Source organism: Aethalodelphis obliquidens, unplaced genomic scaffold (genome assembly GCF_003676395.1).
Source record: "Aethalodelphis obliquidens isolate GAN/ISIS:26980383/991018 unplaced genomic scaffold, ASM367639v1 scaffold12, whole genome shotgun sequence".
NCBI classification, from domain to species: domain Eukaryota; kingdom Metazoa; phylum Chordata; class Mammalia; order Artiodactyla; family Delphinidae; genus Aethalodelphis; species Aethalodelphis obliquidens.
Window position 1 is genome coordinate 34,184,016 of NW_020837956.1, and position 14,343 is coordinate 34,198,358.

The following is a 14,343-nucleotide window of genomic DNA, read 5'->3' on the forward strand; positions in this document are numbered from 1 at the left end:
ATTTTGCTTTTGGAGGGGGACTAAGCTACCTGAAAGGAAGAATGTATTTAGCTCTGCTCATTTTCTTCTTTGCTGTGTTCCAATTACATGATTAAATTCTGGTGTATTAACAAGCAAATGTTGTTTCAGAAAAAAAACCAAAACTAACCCTGAACACAGAGGAAACCAATTCAACTGTACTCAGAGTGGGAAGGAAGGAAACAGACATGATGATCTCATTGTTGTATTTCTAGGAAAGATGAGTCATACAGTCTGCTCAAATTCAGAGGAGCTGGAGGAAAGCTGGACGTCAGTGATGCTTTCTTCCTCTTTAATAAGGACCAGAGTTTCAAGTTTCTTTTAAAATAAAAGGGAGGCAAGCACTTAGAAATTGGCCCAAATCAAGAAAACTTCGCTAGAATGTTCTGTAAGATATGGGTATAAATAAATCTGTTTCAACTTGAAATTAATTGAGTTGTGTGGGGGGGTGAGAAGAAGGGATCGTATAAAACATCCAAACCCACTAGCTCTTCTGTTTCTAACTCCCACCAGCCATCTTTCCCAAGTTCAGTTTTAATTTCCCTTTGATTTACTTGTAAGGATGAAGAGCCAGTCCAGAGAGGAGAAAAGCTAGCCAGAGCCACTTACGGCAGCATCAGCCCTGACAAGGACGCTGAGGAGGGAGCGCATGCTTCTTTCTAGAAGAAACTTTTTGCCAATTGGACAGTGGAGTATGGCAGCCAAGACTCTGGAAGCTTTTTTTTTTCTTAATTGTCCCAAAATACAATATATACTCTAGACGTATGATCCTATAAACTAGTATTTATTAAAAGTCTACTGCGGACCAGGCACTGTGAAGCAAATTTATATATGTCAAATTGCCATGCTCCTCTGGTGGCATCCAATTTATAAGACTGGGGGGAATTATTTTGTTGCCGATACACTTAACCTCTCTAAAAGAGAGGGGACATTTTTTCTGTCAGTGGGAGGGGAAGGGAAAAGTAGGTATACTGACCTTTTGTGGAATATGGGAAGACGTGAAAGTTACATTCTTTTAGATAGTCCGTGTCATCTAATTTTTTATAATAATAAAACAACTTGCAAGTTTATTTTAGATCCTGCATGCTTTAAAAACATGCTTATAATAAAAGGTTAAGCCTTAAGGTTAGGGACTAATCTTGAAAGATGGCATCTGTATAACCACACTGAAGTGTTAGTGAATATTAAGTAGATTAATAAAATCTTAGTTTTTAAAAAGGTTATGCCCTAGGTCAATCCTTTCATTTACTGAGCTAGGAAACTCAAACCTAGCAAGGAAAATGACTTGTTCGAGGTCCCGCAGTTAGATAATTAGGTAGAAAGTGGAATGTACTGATACTGTATGGTGTGCAAGGTACCTTAATTATGTTATCTCATTTCATGTTTTTTAAATTAATTTTATTTTTATCAAAGTTATACTTGCATATAATTGAAATTGTTCAGCAGTTCTACAAAGCGTATTAGGACAAAATATCTTCATTCCTAGCTCCCAGATACCCAATCCTAACTCTCTTAATTGATTCTTTTCATATCTGCTTCTGTGACTCTAAAATATGATGTTGATATTTCTACCTTTTAATATTTCTTAGTTCTTGTATTTTAGTTTGAATTCATATTGTAGTAGCTTCCTAAGGTGCAACAAGTAAGATTTTTTAAAAATTAGATTTCTAAAAATGGCTTTACTCTTATACTTAATTTAAAGCATGTTTGGATATCAAACTCTAGGTTGGAAATTACTTTTTAAAATATCAAAGATATTGTTCACCTTATTTTTTTTAATAGGTCTTTATTGGAGTATAATTGTTTCACAATACTGTATTACTTTCTGTTGCACAAAAAAGCGAATCAGCCATAGGCATACATATGTCCCCATATGCTCTCCCTCTTGAGCCTCCCTCCCATCCTCTCTATCCCACCCCTCTAGGTCATCGCAAAGCTCCTAGCTGATCTCCCTGTGCTATGCTGCTGCTTCCCACCAGCCAACTATTTTACATTCGGCAGTGTGTATATGTCGATGCTACTCTCACTTTGCCCCAGCTTCGCCCTCCCACCCCATGTCCTCAAGTCCATTTTCTATGTCTACCTCTTTATGCCTGCCTTGCAACTAGGTTCATCAGTACCATTTTTTTTTCTTTTAGATTCCATATATATGCGTTAGCATATGGTATTTGTTTTTCTCTTTCTGACTTACTTCACTCTGTATGACAGACTCTAGGTCTATCCACCTCACTACAAATAACTCAATTTCGTTACTTTTTATGGCTGAGTAATATTCCATTGTATATATGTGCCACATCTTCTTTATCCATTCATCTGTCGATGGACACTTAGGTTGCTTCTATGTCCTGGCTATTGTAAATAGTGCTGTAATGAACATTGTGGTACATGACTCTTTTTGAATTATGGTTTTCTCAGGGTATATGCCCAGTAGTGGGATTGCTGGGTCATATGGTAGTTCTGTTTTTAGTTTTTTAAGGAACCTCCATACTGTTTTCCATAGTGGTTATATCAATTTACATTTCCACCAACAGTGTAGGAGGGTTCCCTTTTCACCACACCCCTTCCAGCATTTTTTGTTTCTAGATTTTTTGATAATGGCCATTCTGACTGGCATGAAGTGATACCTCATTATAGTTTTGGTTTGCATTTCCCTAATAATTCCTGATGTTGAGCATCTTTTCATGTGCCTCTTGGCCATTTGTATGTCTTCCTTGGTAAAATGTCTATTTAGGTCTTCCACCCATTTTTTAACTGGATTATTTGTTTTTTTGATTTTGAGTTCCATGAGCTGTTTGGATAATTTGGAGATTAATCCTTTGTTTGTTGTTTCATTTGCAAATATTTTCTCCCATTCTGAGGGTTGTCTTTTTGTCTTGTTTATGGTTTCCTTTGCTGTGCAAAAGGCTTTAAGTTTAATTAAGTCCCATTTGGTTATTTTTGTTTTTATTTCCATTACTCTAGGAGGTGGGTCCAAAAAGATCTTGCTGTGGTTTATGTCAAAGAGTGTTTTTCCTATGTTTTCCTCTAGGAGTTTATTATAGTGTCTGCTCTTACATTTAAGTCTATAATCCATTTGGAGTTTACTTTTGTGTATGGTGTTAGGAGTGTTCTGATTTTATTCTTTTACATGTAGCTGTCCAGTTTTCCCAGCACCACTTATTGAAGAGGCTGTCTTTTCTCCATTGTATGTTCTTGCCTCCTTTGTCATATATTAGGTGCCCATATATGTGTGGGTTTATCTCTGGGCACTCTGTCCTGCGCCACTGATCTATATTTCTGTTTTTTGTGCCAGTACCGTACTGTCTTGATTACTCTAGCTTTGTGGTATAGTTTGAAGTCAGGGAGCCTGATTCCTCCAACTCCGTTTTTCTTTCTCAAGATTGCTTTGGCTCTTCAGGGTCTTCTGTGTTTCCATATGAATTGTAAATTTTTTTGTTCTAATTCTGTGAACAATGCCATTGGTAGTTTGGTAGGGATTGCATTGAATCTGTAGATTGCTTTGGGTAGTATAGTCATTTTCACAATGTTGATTCTTCCAATCCAAGAACATGGTATATTTCTCCATCTGTTTATGTCATCTTTGATTTCTTTCATCAGTGTTTTATAGTTTTCTAAGTACAAGTCTTTCACTTCCTTAGGCAGGTTTATTCCTAGGTATTTTATTCTTTTTGTTGCAATGGTAAATGGGAGTGTTTCCTTAATTTCTCTTTCTGATTTTTTTGTTATTGGTGTATAGGAATGCCAGAGATTTCTGTGCACTAATTTTGTATCCTGCAACCTTACCAAATTCACTGATTAGTTCTAGTAGTTTTCTGGTGGCATCTTTAGGATTTTCTATGTATAGTATCATGTCATCGGCAAACAGTGACAGACACTGTTTACCTTATTTTAATTTCAATATTATTAAAGAAAAAATTGTGAAATTCTGATACTTGTTCCATTTTTTGAAACCTATTTTATTTTCTGAATGGAAACTTATTCTAATCTTTTTTATCAGTTCTGAGATCTCAGAAGAGGTACCTTGGGGAAGGCCTTTGGGTCTATTTTCATCTGTCATGCTGGGTGTGTGGTGGGCCCTATCAATAAGAAAATTCTTATCCGTTCTGAGAATATTTCTTAGTTTGCTCTTTGGGCAATTTCCTCACCTCTGTTTGTCTGGCCTGTCTTTCTGCAGGTCCTGTTATTCAGTTGTTGGCACATTTGCACTTAGCCTTTACTTTTCTTACCTTCATATTCTATTTTCTACCCTTTTGACTTTTTGCTCTAATTACTTGTAAATTTCTTCTTATAATTATCTAATCCTCCTTTTGAGATTTTTAAATTTCTGCTATCATGCTTTTAATTTTCAAAATTTTAACTATCCAAAAGTTACTTTTCAGAGAAACCTATCATCCTTTCATGACTACAGCATGTTTTCTTATTCCTATGGTGATAGTAATCTCATCTCGTTTCATGTTTTCTCTGCCCTGAAAGGAGCCACAGATTTTATCTTGTCTTAATTACTAATTTTTTTTTCCATTTGGTTTCCTCTGACTTAAATGAAAAGTCTAGTGATATTTGGTTGTCTATATTAGTATTTACGATTAGGGCACTGAAAAACAGAATGGAAGCTGTGTGATGCTTTGTCTGACTATGGTCTTATGCTGCCTTTCTCAACTAGAAATTACCTGAAGGACAGATTCAAGGGGTTGGCTTTGTTTCTTGCCTGTTAGAACTTTCTCAGGGCTAGAGCAGCCTCCTGTCTTGTGTTTGTCAAAAGCATTTAAAGGCATATACAAGCTGCAATCTCTTGGGCAAAAAGTAACTATTAGGGCAAACAGAAGACAGACAAAAATCCTAGAAACAGAAGGATGGGAAGGAAATATATTGGAGGAAAAAAACTTTGAAAAACTTCCACATATACTGGAGCATCTAGAAGGCCATGTGCATGCTCAGGCTTAGACACACACGCTAAGGCCTGAGAAGACCCCAGGCTGTCACATCTGGCTGATGTTCAGGCTCGAGGTAAGCAGGAGGTGAAAGCTAAGGCAGAGTTGTAAACGGACCGGCTAAGCATAAAAGAAGTTCCCCAACTCAAAGTCAATCCTCAAAGACCAGGAGGGTGATGTTTCTATTTCTTTTCTTTTTCTTGGCTGAAAGGTCATCCAGGCATTTAAGAAAATTCCTGTCAAATCACTACCTGACCCTTAAGCTAACAGAACAGGAACTTTAATGACAGCACACAACAGAACACAGTCATTGTAAAAATAGTCTAGACAAGTCACTAAGCAAACAAACAACAACCTGCAACAATGAACAAAAACAAACTCTGGGGAGAGGGGGGAGAATCAGATTTCCATAGTTCTTACATTATAATTTTCAATATGTCTGATTTTCAACAAAAAGATATGAGGCCTGTGGAGAAATAAGAAACTATTATTCTTGGGGGGAGAGGAGGGTGGAATTAACAGAAACTGCCTCTGAGGAAGTCCACATATGGGGTATACTAGACAAAGTTAAATCAACTCTCTTAAATATGCTCAAAGAGCTAAAGGAAGTCATAAAAAAGAACTAAAGAGAAACAGAATAATAATTTCTCACCAAATACATAGTAACAGTAAAGACATAGAAATTATAAAAAAGGAATCAAACATAAATTCTGGATCGGAAAAGTACAATCGGTGGGAACATTATGTAGAGAGAGAAGGGTGGCATGGACGGTACCTTTATAGAAAATGTGAGCTGTGGGTTTTGGAGAGAGAAGCAACAGTCAGATCATAATGGATAAAGTGGGGTTAGAAAAGACTCATGTTATTTTTCTTCAGTAAAATACATACACTTTTAAGGTGTTACTAGGACTTCTGTTTTCTCTTTGGAGCGCAGAGAACTGGAAAGAGCTTTGTTTCTAACCTGACAAGAATAAAAGCGTGACAAATTATAATTCAAGGCTTGACTTGAAACTTCTTGGTAACAAGAAAACCAATCAGTCTGAAATCTCAGAATACAAAGTCTGGCCTTCATCAAAAGACAAAATATAGGGCTTCCCTGGTGGCGCAGTGGTTGAGAGTCCACCTGCTGATGCAGGGGACACGGGTTCGTGCCCCGGTCCGGGAAGATCCCACATGCCGCGGAGCAGCTGGGCCCGTGAGCCATGGCCACTGAGCCTGCGCGTCCGGAGCCTGTGCTCTGCAACGGGAGAGGCCACAACGGTGAGAGGCCCGCGTACAGCAAAAAAAAAAAAAAAAAAAGACAAAATAAGAGTATTTGCCTACCTAGGGAAGATGCAAATGGGCATCAGTAAGAATTCAGCTAGAGTTATTCACAAATCAGTGGAGACTGTCTATACCCTGGTGACAGAGTGTGGGGTGTCTGGAATCCACAGCTGTAGGGGGTTTTACCCACTTGCAGGCTCTTCCCCGTGGACCTCATGAGACACTCCCAGAAGAGATTGGCGGGGGTCCTGAAAAAGTTTCCCTCATGGAATAGACCTGGGAGAGTGAAACAGCTACCACTGTGGGAGCAGCATAAGGCCTCACCCAGATACTTTTTCACATCTGTTCCACAGGAAAATAAAAGAGCTTCCTGTGGGAGGAAGGTCAGCAAACACCGTTGTTCTGAAGGCACCGGTGAAAACACATTATAGCTGGTATAGAGTGACGGATAAAACACCAGCCCTGGGGAAAGACAGAAATGCATGCTAACCCCAGGTTTGCTAATAAGGGAGGGTCTGGAAAACCACCCCCCGCCACTCCTTTCCACTTGATTATTTTCTTCTCCTGCACTACAGACAGACTTTCTTCATGTGTCGGGAAATACATCTACAGATATTCTCTTTTCCATGATTCTGGGGTCAAGGCCCCTCCTCCTCTCTTCAGGCCTTGCAAATTGAAAAATACTGGATATAAACTCCATGTGCCCTAAGTTGGTGGCAAGCCCACTTCTGGGTCAATGTCTTCGGTCATAGAGGACCATGGTTCATTACCCAGAATCACATGACTTTTGTAAAGAAGAGTAGTTCCTCAAAGAAGGGAGGATTTTGAGTTCCAGAGAGACAAAAATAATAAATGTCCAGTTCAGGCTCTCTGGGAGTAAGTAGACACTGGGATGAATTCATTGGAGGTTCTTGGCTCTAGTCAAACAGACCAGAGTTTAGGACCAGATTCTAATCCTTGTGTGGACTGGTACCAAGCCAACCTCCAGTATGATACGTGGAGGGGAAGGGTTGGAGGTCACCATGTTACTAAGACGTAGAAACACGACATACTCACAGACTCTACCCAGTGGAGGAATAGGACTTCTGCTCTATGAGATGCACCTGACAATGAATAGGGGCATAGAAGAGGCTGCTTCAGACTGAAGGGGTGACCTCTCTCTCCTCCAAATTCATACTCCTTCTCACCTGAAAGTCTCTTAGAGCCTGTTTCTTTCTGCAATGAATTGACCCATGTGTTCACACTTTAGCTCCCTTAGGAAGCTGTGCTTTCTATGGGGGCCTCTTTTCATTTATATACCACCTCCTAGCTTCTAATTCAGCTTTAAACACAGATTTGTACTTGCAGATAGAATGAGTGAAAGAATGAGACATCTTCTCTCAGATTCTCATCAGTTTTTGGTGAAATCGCGTGTTTTCTCTTCATTGAATTATTGTTGTAGTACTTGCTGCTCAGTGGTACCTACCACATAGGAGGACCTGAGTACTTGTGAGCTGAGGGAATACGTAAAAGAAAAAAAAAAATATTGCATTCACTAAGTCATCCAGAATTAACAATGGGACTGATACAGTTCCCAAGAGTTACCTCACAGCTTTTGGCTTTGCCTAACTTCTCCCTCAACTATAAATCAAACAGATAAGGCAGAACAGTGTGATGGACCAGGCATCAGTCAAGCCCAGATTCTAGTCACGTGACAAATCCATTTGCTTCCAGCCACAGACCTCCTCCGGTCTCTACTTGAGAATTTATGGCATTAATATTTGAATCTTCAGGGCAAGAAGCATAAAGAAAAATACAAGGTATAAAAAAATGTGTTTCCTGGTTCCAAACTTCATACATATGCTTTTAATTGCAAGAAAGCCATTCAGTAAAGAATTGCCAAGTGCCTTGCTACCATTGTCGATGTTGTAGAAAGGCTGAATTACATTGTCAACAAGAAACAGAACCAGTGGCCTGAATAGCCAGTCTCCCATCTTCTCAGGCACCTCCCATATATACATAATGCCTTGTGACTTAAAGAGATTTCAAAAATTCATAAATACATATAATAATGTCATAGTGTGGGAAACTAGCTATTTCCTCTTATCTAAGCAGAAAGGCATTTAAAGTTTTTGAGAATTCCAACTTTTTGGAAGGCTAAGGCAAAGTTAGTGTTTCAGTAAAATCAGAACAAATGTACAAAAGATCTATATACCTGAGTTGAGAAAGAGCCACACTCAATTTAAAGGAAGGAGTAAAATCTCAGTAAGAAGTTCAAGCAGGAGGCAGGTTCAGCACTCGTGGATGTTTAATTAAGCAAGTCTTCATGCAATAGAACAAAGACCTGTATACTACTTTTTTAAAAGTTTATTGAAGTGTAGCTGATTTACAATGTTCTGTTAATTTCTGCTGTACAACAAAGTGATTCACTTATACATATATCTACATTCTTTATGTCTTTAACATCTTTATTGGAATATAATTGCTTCACAATACTGTGTTAGTTTCTGTTGTACAACAAAGTGAATCAGCCATATGCATACACATATCCCCATATCTCCTCCCTCTTGTGTCTCCCTCCCACCCTCCCTAACCCACCCCTCTAGGTGGTCACAAAGCACTGAGCTGATCTCCCTGTGCTATGCGGCTGCTTTCCACTAGCTATCTATTTTACGTTTGGTAGTGTATATCTGTCCATGCCACTCTCTCACTTCGTCCCAGCTTACCCTTCCCGCTCTCCATCCTCAAGCCCATTCTCTACGTAAAGACCTATATACTATTTAAATGACAGGTTACACTTATGTGCCTGCTGATCTTTTGTTCCTAAGTAATGAGGTCTCAGGTGTGCAGTGCTCACAGAGAAATGTGCTTGAATGCTGCGTGGATCATGGGATAATGGACAAGTACTGATTCACCCCACCTGCTGCCATTCAAAAGCAAAGCTGGCCCAGAGCATCCTGGCTCTCCACAGTGGACAGAGGAAAAGTAACTAATCTTTTCCTGGTTAGGTGCTAGGCATTGTAAGAACGGCCTTATCTGTGTTACTGCAGTGGATTTTCATGAGTGAAGGAGGAGGAGAAGGGAACTGACAAGTTTTGAGCACCTACTGTGTGCTAAATCTTGAATCATGTACCTAATTTCATTACGTTCATTAATACAGCAATCCTTGATGATGGTTTTTTTATCAGCTACACTTACACTTGAGGAAACTGAGTCTCAGGAAAATGAAGTCTCATCTTTGGCTCCTACAGATGACAAACCTAAATTTTAATTCAAAGTCTGTCTCTAAAGTCAGTACTCCTTCCATTCATCTTTCATCCATTTACTGGCAAAAGCTGACAGTGTCCTGTGCTGAGGATTCAGAGATAAATGTGGCAGAGCAGCTGCCCGGGGGCATTCACACTGTACCAGGAAATCCAATACTTGAATAGGATGCTACATGCTCCAGCTAAATAATGGTTTGTCATCAACTCAGAGTGACCCTTTAAGAGTCTTCAAAATTCTCACCATTGAGGCAAAATAGACAGAAGTTAAGTCAAGTAAAATCAGATTTTGAAAATGGAGGATTTACAGTTAGAGAGAGACTACCGCCATCTGAAAGAGTATTTCTCAATCATGTTACTCAAGGTGATTGCTTATCTGTTTTCCCACTAGATTTGTGGTGTTAAGATGGTCCTTATTTACTCATGTTTCCATAGTACCTTCCAAGGGAGTGTGCACATCCCAGGGATAAATGCACATTTGTTTATGGAAGCAATGAATAAAAGAGTAAATGAATGACAACCTTATAACTTGCCTATGTGGGCAAGAGGGCCATAATCAATTCAGAGAAGATGATGTTTACAATGTGCTCAGGAAGGCTGGTCTCCTGGCAGCTGAGGGTCTGCAAAGGATGGGTGGTGGCTGAAAGATGGAAGATTGGTTAGTAGAATTGCAGTGTGATTAAAGGATTAAGAAATAAGCAGGGCTTCCCTGGTGGCGCAGTGGTTGAGAGTCCGCCTGCCGATGCAGGGGACACGGGTTCATGCCCCGGTCCGGGAAGATCCCACATGCCGCGGAGCGGCTGGGCCCGTGAGCCATGGCGGCTGAGCCTGTGCGTCCGGAGCCTGTGCTCCGCAACGGGAGAGGCCACAACAGTGAGAGGCCCGCGTACAGCAAAAAAAAAAAAAAAAAGAAAGAAGCAGAAATGCTTGAAGGCTATGTGTTTTAAAATGGCAAATGAGTAGGCATTTCAAAGCAAAATTGAGATACATCTTTATATGGTATCTCCACTAGGAGGTGCCTTGGAGAAGAGGAAAGCTGAGCTAAGAAAGATTTCCTATCATGTACTTGCAGTTGGCTCTTTAATATTTTATCTCATTGGATAATCATCACAAAACATGAGTGTGTATCTCTATTTTTTTTTTTTTTTTTTTTTTTTTTTTTTTGCGGTACGCGGGCCTCCCACCGCCGTGGCCTCTCCCGTAGCGGAGCACAGGCTCCGGACGCACAGGCTCAGCGGCCATGGCTCACGGGCCCAGCCGCTCCGTGGCATGCGGGATCCTCCCGGACCCGGGGCACGAACCCGAGTCCCCCGCATCGGCAGGCGGACCCCCAACCACTGCGCCACCAGGGAAGCCCCAATATCTCTATTTTTTAGTAAAGGAAACAGGCTGAGGAAGTATAAATAATCTAGTCTCTCTACAATAACTTGGGGAGCCGAGATTTGCAGTAATGTCTGATGATTCCAAAATTGATGTTTTTCTCACTAGTTCATATCACATTTCTAATCAAGATGAAGGAAGAAGAGGGAAAAGCTGAATTCTGGAACTGGAAAAAAATAGAGTAGATATCCTTGGAAATGTGCTTGCTGACTCACAGTGACATAGAGGTACAGCTAACAATCAAATTAAATGCAGTTCTTGATGAGGTAAACATACTCTGAAGTAATAAGCATGATACATTTATTTTCCATTTCCTCTCTGTGGCTGGAGATTCAAAGGATAAAGTCATTAAAAATCTTTCAGATGTTTGCTTTTTCTGGTGAAATGAGAGTGTGCTAGGCCTGGAAAGAGAATGTTCTAATGAACAAGACTTATTTATACTTGACGAATATAATGATATAAGAATCAATGCAGTCCCTCTTCTGTATGCAAGGATCTTCTAGTCGTTCAAAGGTGTGTATTTGTTCTGCAGATGAACCAAAGCTCTGTCTGCCATGAACAGACTAAGCTGAGACATTAACTTTACATATTAAGACAAAGCTCCGTGTCCCCTAAGGGGGCTCATCATGTTTCCGGCTGATGGTAGCTGGATTTTGCAAGCAGGAGGAAAAAGCAAGTTTCAGGTCAGCAAGGAACATACTCAACCATCAAGAGGATGCCAGACAGTCTCAGGGGGTTCGGACTGATTCCGTGGCCTTTTCTAGTGTGGATGGAGGACCAGGGGAACAGTCATTTCTTCTCCTAAGTTGGTCTGTTGGCTCCAAGGTATCAGGAAGAAGTGCCTTTCTTTCCTGAGGGCCCACCTGTCCCCTTAGCATCCTTGGCTCTGATCTGCATGGGCAAGGTCCAGCCTTCACATCCAAGGCTGCAGTCACCTTGTATCAATTCAGGGTCATGGCTACAGAGCTTCTGCCCTCATTCTTTTTCATGTGTGACTCCTGTACCCAGACAGGACAAATGCCCATCATCTGGAGTTTTACAGCTCACAGCTGCCTGGTTTGCATCTGTACCACATAAGACCTTAGATAATGCAATGACATCTGGCCTAAAGGTGGCCAGGGACCCATAGGATGGAATCATTGTTTGGGGGCATTCCAACTACTGCTAATGTAGCCCAGATGACACCAGGCATGAAGTGATAAACAATAATATACCCAAACTACTCTTGAGCTGCCGCTTCTCAGTTGATGTTTATTGATGTTTCAGAGGAAGTATCCTGGGGTCCATATGTTCAGATTCTAATCATAAAGTGATTTTGCTTCCCTCCAAAGAGAGGTTTAAAATGTCCCTCTTAACTGCTCCAAGTCACAGAATGACTGCTCCTGCAGAGAAAATGCAGACTTCTGTTTAGATGGAGAGTGAGCTCCTGCTTTAATACAGACTCAGGAAGCAATATGCAGGGCAAAGCTTAGACATCCACTCGTACACTGGGGACTTCAAGACCATGCTGTGAGCGAATACTGAAGCAAAACTAAGACCCACTTATGTCCCTGAAGTCGGAAGCTTACTCTCCAGTACAGACCAGACCACTTGCAGCAAGAGCAGGGAAACCATCCCGACAGAAGAGAAACAGAACAACAAACAGCTAACTAGCACCCCAACCTCAAAGGTTTGGAGTTCTTACCAGTATATGAGTCAAGAGGTGCTGGAGAATGAGCTGCTACCCTACTCTGTGTAACATCTATAAGAATGTGTTGTTCATGGTATCTAACCACCTTCACACGGTCTGAGCATCTTCCTAAAAATTCTAGTTTAAAAATATAAAAACTAAAATGTCAGCAGAAATCCTTCTGGGAACTGTTATTTACAGCTGATTGCGCTGTATGCCTATCTCAGCATCAGCAGATAAGCGGCACTCACTCCCCTGCCAATGCTGACAGGTACAGGGATATGCAGTCCGCAACAATGCTCTGCAAGTGTCCCAGGCAGAACACCTCTGTCCTCAGCGATGAAAGAAAAAGGCGAAGTCTGGAGCATATAGGTGGGTCTTCCTCAGCACCCAGCGTACAGTCTGTGCAAAGGAAGAGTTGGCCGCTTTAGTTGGTAAAGCTATTGAGTGTCTAACTGGGCAGATCATTCAGAAATGTACATTTTTTAAAAGATATTAAACAGTGTTGGAAATGGTGTTTTTAGCAGAAGGGAAAATGCAAGAAAGAAAAAGAGGAAGAGAGAGATTGCTCTAGTAGCATGGAGCCCTGTTATTTTATTGCTGTAGATTTAAACTGATGGCCTGGTGATGTCCATGACACAGCACCCCTCTGTCAGATTTCTTCTATTTCATATTCCTGAGGTCCCCCTTCACCTGCCCACTGCTCAGTCATCCTTGTTGTGCTGTGTTGATCCGCTTTTAGAGAATGAACTTCACCCTCATTGGCCATTTCCTTGTTAATCCGAATCTAGGATTACACTCTAGAATCCACTTGTTGCCGATAGAGTTGACACAATCTGTGAATGAGTGGATACGAGAGTGGAGATATGGGAGTTAACACAAAGCTTTGAGCCAGATGTCCAAGTTTTCCAGTTCTTCTCTGTATGAACAGTTGGCTTATCTTCAAAAATGAAAAGTATCAGTACTTCAGAGTTGGTCTAAGGATCAGAGGACGTGAACGTGGACATGTATAAAGTCCCTAATGTATAGATAGATCCTTTGCACACAGTTGATACTTAAATATATTCTTCTCATCCTCTGTAATAAGTAACATTGTACACCTCATTAAATATGCAAACAGTTTTGATTAGCATCATCGTATTCTAATTTCACAACTGTCCTATGAGGTGGGCAAGAGAGCCCAGCTTAGAATTGGGACATTCAGATCCATTTACCGAATGTAGCCTGAGGCACTCAGTTTACACCAAGGAACTGGGCCCTAAGCCCTGACTCTGCTCTTTGTAGTAGGTATCCCATTGGATAGAAGATGATCCTGGGTTAGCATAATTTGAGCTGGATCATTGCCTTCAGGTTTTGCCTTCACTGTCCTGTTTTAAGAGAGGTCTACTCCATTCTCTTCTAGAAAAGTGCCCCTCTTCTTAGGCAATCCCTACCATACCATCCTAGGTTATTCTTCTAGGCGCGTATCACTCTTTCCTTCATCCTCTCACAAGACTGTAAAATCTGTAAGGGCAACATTTAGCCCGAAGCCTGGCACTCAGCAGGTGTGAAAATATATATTTTTGTAAGTTAAACAGAAAGTAACTTAATATTATTTTTGAAGACACCCTTATTAATGAAGTCTATTTCCACTTAAAATGTTGAAAATCCTCTTAATGTGTCCAGAACTTCATTGGGCATATTCCCATCTTATGACATGCCAAAGGCCAGAAGCAGGAATAGCACCAGGCACAAAATAGTCCATAGCTGGTGACCACCAACTGCTCACTGAGCCCGTCTGGACTCAGCCTGCTCTGCAGAGTGAAGGTAGTGATCACTTCACACAGCACACTGGGAACCTGGA